Here is a 6,000-nt window from a genome sequence, read left to right as displayed (position 1 = left end):
CTAGCTTAAAGGAGCAGAGATCCTTTTCCTGTGCGTTCCCAGAAAGAGCAAGGGATAAATGATCTGTTGGTGTCTGCATGGTGTGATTTCTGTGATTAAACTGCCTTGGGCACAGTGAAGCATTAGTTGGTTTTGTTTTTGTTTTCCAAACTGCCTCAACTGGAAAAAAAAATAGAACAGTAAAATTATAGCATCATAGAATGGTTGGACTGGAAGGGACCTTAAGGATCAGCTATTTCCCACCTCAGATTCAGGTGATGGAAATCCAGACCCAAAAAGTAGTCCTGCCATTTTGGTCTTTGTTCCATATCTCCACTGACCCCCATGGGAATCCACTGATTTTTGTACCTCCTTGGCATTAAGGATGCAGCCTCAGGACCCCCATTTGCTGGCCACAAAGTGTTCATTTTGCCCTTGGCTGTATCCTGCACATGCATAGGAACATCTTTATTTACCTCTTCATTCTGCCATTAAAAGATTCCTAAACCTGCTTTAGTTAAGCCATTGTTGCCATAAGTTGGCAGCTCTTGGGGTCAGGTGGGATAATCATGTCCCAGACAGAGACAGACATGAATGAACCCAAGGGTAGTGAGTTTCCCTCTGTTTTGTGAGATGCTCTCCAATGTTTCCATTGGCAGACTGCAGCAAAATCAAACTGGTCAGGCTTGGAAGACAGGATGTATCAAGAAAGGGTAAGAGAGCAGCTCATTCATTCCCTAAAAGGGCAGAATCCTTTCATTGTATCCTGAAGGTGGTCAGGCATTGGAACAGAGACTTAAAGATGGAGGAATTTTCTTCCTTGAATATATTCAGTATTCTCCCCACACAACCTGAATCCCCAAATCCCCAAGATGAGTGCAAGGTATTTGTATGAAGTAAAATTCACCCTTTCACTATGGATCTACATGCATCTGGTGATTATAGGAACACGGAATTAGAGAATCATGGAATCATAGCTTGGGTTGGAAGGGACCTCAAGGGTCATGAAGCTCCAACCCCCCTACCACATGCAAACTCCATATCTAATACTAGACCAGGCTAGCACATAATCAACAATAAGGTAACTTTCTAATGTCAACACCATATATGCTCTCAGCTGAGCCTAAAGTGTGGGATATCCATCCTCCCACTCTTTCAAATAGATGAGCACAAGGCTGCAGTTTTGATGGGCAAAGAGATGAGTTTTGGGAAGCATGGATGGAACAGCTCTGCTCAGCACTGGTGTGTTGTGCCCAGCCTCTGTCTCTGAGGGCAGATGGGAGCTTTACCCTACTCTTGCTCAGGGCTATGCCAAAGGCTTAGAAAAATCAAGTTAAGCAGGTTGGGTGCATGGTTGTGCCTGTTTTGGAAGTGGGAGAATTCAGACCTAATTGGGTCAGGCTGGGTTCTTTTGTTAGATACAGCATCATGCAAACACATTTGTCAGCAGTGTGGCCTCCAAACCTCTGCTGGGAATAAAAGTGGCCTCTGAGGACAGAGAAGCTATTTGTTTGTGAGCAGCTCCCAAGCACGCCAGTCAGACAAGATCTTCTTTTTTTCAAGGGCCATCTATTACTCAAAAAGAAACTAAAAAACAAATGAGGAGCTCCAGCAGTTCAGAACAGAAAGTATTCATTTGCTGGAAGATGTTGGGACAACCCAAAACTGCTCATGGCTCCAAGTCCATATTTTTGGGTGGCTGAATTCCATCTTTCTAAAGAAATGGAAAGTAAAGGAGAGTAGTACTATAGGCTGGTGGTGGTGACAACCTGGCTGCAGTCTCAGCTCCGGGACATATTTAGAACAGCATCAATGAGAAGGACAGAGGCCAACCCCCCTGTAGACCCACTGCAGCAGCTCTCAGCCTTTTTATAGCCAGACCTCACAGCTGCTGCCTCCTTTTTCCCACTCCAGCATCCTAAATATTGCCTCCTTGTCCTCCTATTGCTGTCTACGCCACACAGTCCGGCACCAGCTGCTGTTTGCTTCTATGGAGCAAATCTTTACCCATAAGGATGCAAGTGGTGTCCCAAAAGAAACAGAGTACTCAGGTGGAAGAAAGAACTGTGGCCAGCACTTGAATCATCAGGAAGGATAAAAGAATCCTCATTTTGCTTCAGGCTGAGCCAAACATGGGGTTTATGTGTGTATGTGTGTGTTTTCTGGTAGAAGAGATTTACCTGCCTCTGAAATCCACCATTTTAGGAGTAATTTGCTCCTGTCTTTAATTGCTCAACTACTTCAGTTTGCTCCATTCTACACGTGCACTTGCCTAGCATCAGCTTTCAGTCACTGGCTCTCATTATGCCTTTTGCAGGGGAGTGAAAGCTGCCAACTTTCCACACCCTCATCCCTCTGAAGGCGGCTGTTGTCTCTTTAAGTGAATTTAGGGCTGGTTGAAAATATTCAGAACAATAGTCCTAAAAATCACCATCTTTTCCATTAGCCTGAACTGCCAGATCCCATTCTCCAGCAGCTCTCTGTCTTTCTCCATTGTCATCCAGAGACATAAAGACACTAAAACCATGACCACCAGATACCAGTATACCCACTACCAAGCTTCCAATAGGGAAAGAACTCATCCTACACCAGTAGTTCACAGAGCTCAACCAGTGGCTGGCTGGCACATCTCAGGAGACATTTGAGACCCTGATGGCCATGCAAATATTAATACAAGGTCTTTTAGCACCAAATCCAAATGGCTCCCATCTATTGCTGGGCCACCTAGCCACAGGACACTGTGCTTCTCCCTCCAGGCTTTAAAAAAGGCCTCAAGCCACAGTTACCCTATTTTAGGTTTGCCAGGGCTGAAGCTGAAGTGCTGCTCCTGATAGTGGTTGTCCTTTATCTATCACACAGTGAGGCCCCAACCTCAGCTCAGGCATCTGTTACTGATAAGCAGAGATGATTTATCCAAGCATTAGCCTGGATATCTCTAGCATTTGTCTGTGTGTGCCTCTGTTCATGCACGGTTTGATTTTATACTGCTGCTTCTCTGCTTTTCAGCTTGAGAGATATAACTCCACTTCTTTTGCTTGCATGATATCCTACCCCTCCCATCAACACACGATTTAGTTCTGGCCAACACCATCTGAAAATACATCCTTGCAATGCAAGGCAAAAGGAGCAAATTGGATGCAAGGGGATCCTTCCAGATATACCTTTAAAAAAGGAATATCTGCTATTACAAAAACAGTCAAGAAAAGCATTCAGTATCAGTAGGAAATCTCAGCATTCTCTATTATAATGCAGAAACGTACAGTAAAAAAGTGGTTAAAACTGAAAACCTTCACTTCAGAGCTATCACGATGGGTTGTTTTGACGTTCCAGGTTCTCCCCTCCCCGTCCCCTCATTTTTCTTTCCAAATAAAACCCTGGCAGACCCATCCCCATTCTGTGAGGCAGCTCAATTGGAGTGGAACTGCATATTTCAGCAAAGCATGCTTCCAGCAGAATTCCCCCAACCAACTCTGCCTCAGAGCTATTCCCATAACCCAGGGTGGAGAAAGCACCCTCTATTTGTGTCTGCACAGCTGTGCTTCTCTTCTTCATTCCCTAAAGCAGATAGCAACCAGCTGTGGGGTAGGGGCTTCTTTGTGGTGGAGTTGGGCTGTAGCAAGAATATATTCTTATTTATTCTCTAGTTGCAAAGGGTTATTTTTTTCTTCCTTCCTTTAAATTGCATTAAAAGTAACAAGGCAAATGCTTTAAGGAAAAGCATTATTCTAAAGTAAATTGGACAAAGATGGACTTCTAATCTTTAATGAGACAAAGGTCTTCCTCTCGGTGTCCTGCTCCAAGCCATACCCACAAGCAGCTGCTTAGAGATGTGCAGAGGGCATGGAAATGCATATAACATCCTTCGTAGTTTCCCTGCTGATTTTAATTCAGCTCAGGGACTTTCCAAACCACGTGTGGTTTCCACATACTCAACAATTCTCAATGCATTTCTCTGCCATCAATTCTCCTCATGCCCTTGAGTGTTGTCCAACGTTAGCATCAGCTCATGGGCACTTTTACTTTCAATTTGTTCTGCAGGACTCCAAGTAACCAACTTCCTGCATTCCCCTGGCTGTAAAGCTGAAACCATCTAATCCAAGATGCAAGAGCATGAGCATATTCCTTGACGAAAGCTTGTGTCTTTTCCCCTGCCAATGATGTGACTTTATCTGGTTCTGGAGGGTATCCTAGCAGCTCTCAGCCACCTTAATGGCTGACCCAAATGCCAGTCTTCCAAGCTTTTGGTTTAACACAAATGAAGACCTGAGCCAGATTCCTTATTGTTCACGAGGACGTTATTGCTAATACTATGAAACTGCCCCAATTCAGCATTGATTCGCTTCTTCGCTGACCCTAATAGAATCATTAAAGTTGGAAAAGGCCACTAAGATAATTTAATCCAACCATCAACCCATCCCAACCATGCCCACTATACCATGTCCCTCAGTGCTTCATCCACCCTTTTCTTGAGCACCTCCTTCAGTGAGAGTCATCTGGGAGATAACTTGACTTCCCACAGGAACGTAAGAGGTAGAAAATCAAAGAATCATAGCATATCCTGAGTTGAAAGGGATCATCAAGTTCAACTCCATGATCAAGGAAAGCTCACAAGCCATCTAAGAACTCAGCATTCGTTCTTCCCTTTGTGCTCAACCTCAGAGCTAGCAACACTGTGGGATGGTTGGGTTTTCCAACACTAGTGGGATGGAAAACTGAAGCTTTGCATCAAGAGATCTGGAAAAATTAAGTTTCACCATTAATTTGAATAATTGAGATTAATCTGAATCTTGCGTAGACATGTAGAGACATTTGATAGTCCATAGTTGGACTCGATCATCCTTATGGGTTCCTTCCAACTTGGGATCTTCTATGATTCTACTGATCTTGGTGGTGTGAAATCTCGTTTCTGGAAGCATCTCCACTTTTGGGGGTTAAGGATTGGTTGGGTGGTGTTGAAAATGAATTCACAACAGTGTCAAAAGGGTATTATAACACTGCAGACCTGCTCTTCTGCTGTGCAAAGTTTTGAGCAAGAGTCCTTCCCATTGCTGCAGACAAAGCCAACACATGATTGACATTTCTGATTACTTGCAGTTTGCGGGGCTTTTCTAATGGTCCTAAATCTCTGACAATGATAAATGTTGTCGTTGAGCCCATGTAAACAACTGGTTTGAAGATGTAAAAGCAAAACATTTTTTTTTCCTTTATTTTCTGAGAGATGGAATGCATTGTAATAACACACGCAAGGGCTGCATTGTTATTAGAACTGTTTTTTTTTTCACATTGGCCAGCTCATAAGATGAGGCAACGCACAAACAAGGCCCAACTATGATGCCTGTAGAAAATGAGAATGGGAGAGCAGAGTGTTTTGGACTATCCAAATTAATTTACTTAATTTTATATTCTAAAAGGAATTAATTCTGCACGGTGTGTGAAACACATCACTCGAGGCTTACAGCAGCAGCTAGGATATCTCCTAAGCCTTATGGAAGAGCTTTCACACATTGACTGTGTCACTTGGCAGAGTTCCTGTTGTGACTGTGAACTACATATGCTATTTATCTTTATGCTTGCTGACTAACTGGAACGCAAGGGCGATTTTCCTGTAGTGTTATGGCATTTATTTTCTAGGTTTTTCAAGATGAAAATACATTTATTTTTTTTAATGTCTCTAAATACTGATGGTGACACACACCTTAATCATGTGCAATTTATGGCCTAAGGTTTTACTGCACCATAAATGTCTAAGCTGCTTCAAATCCTCAAGATGACTACTTTCAAAGTAGTGTAAGTTCTTAAATGAGCAATGTTGCCAAGTATATAAAATTCCGAAGAATAACTCAATGCTTTGAATCCTGAAAAAGACTGCTGTCAATGAAGCATGCTTTAATCTTCATTAAATTAAATTTTCTTGTTTGAGAACCACAAGTCCTTAATGCACGGATCACTAATTCCCTGCTTAATCCAAAAAGTCTTTCCAAAACGAGACAGGCTATCCATTTAGGTTATTGTAGTCCCTAT

The sequence above is a fragment of the Coturnix japonica genome, chromosome 1 (genome assembly GCF_001577835.2).
Source record: "Coturnix japonica isolate 7356 chromosome 1, Coturnix japonica 2.1, whole genome shotgun sequence".
Taxonomy (NCBI): domain Eukaryota; kingdom Metazoa; phylum Chordata; class Aves; order Galliformes; family Phasianidae; genus Coturnix; species Coturnix japonica.
The sequence above is the reverse complement of the archived record's forward strand: the minus strand, read 5'-3'. Positions refer to the sequence as shown.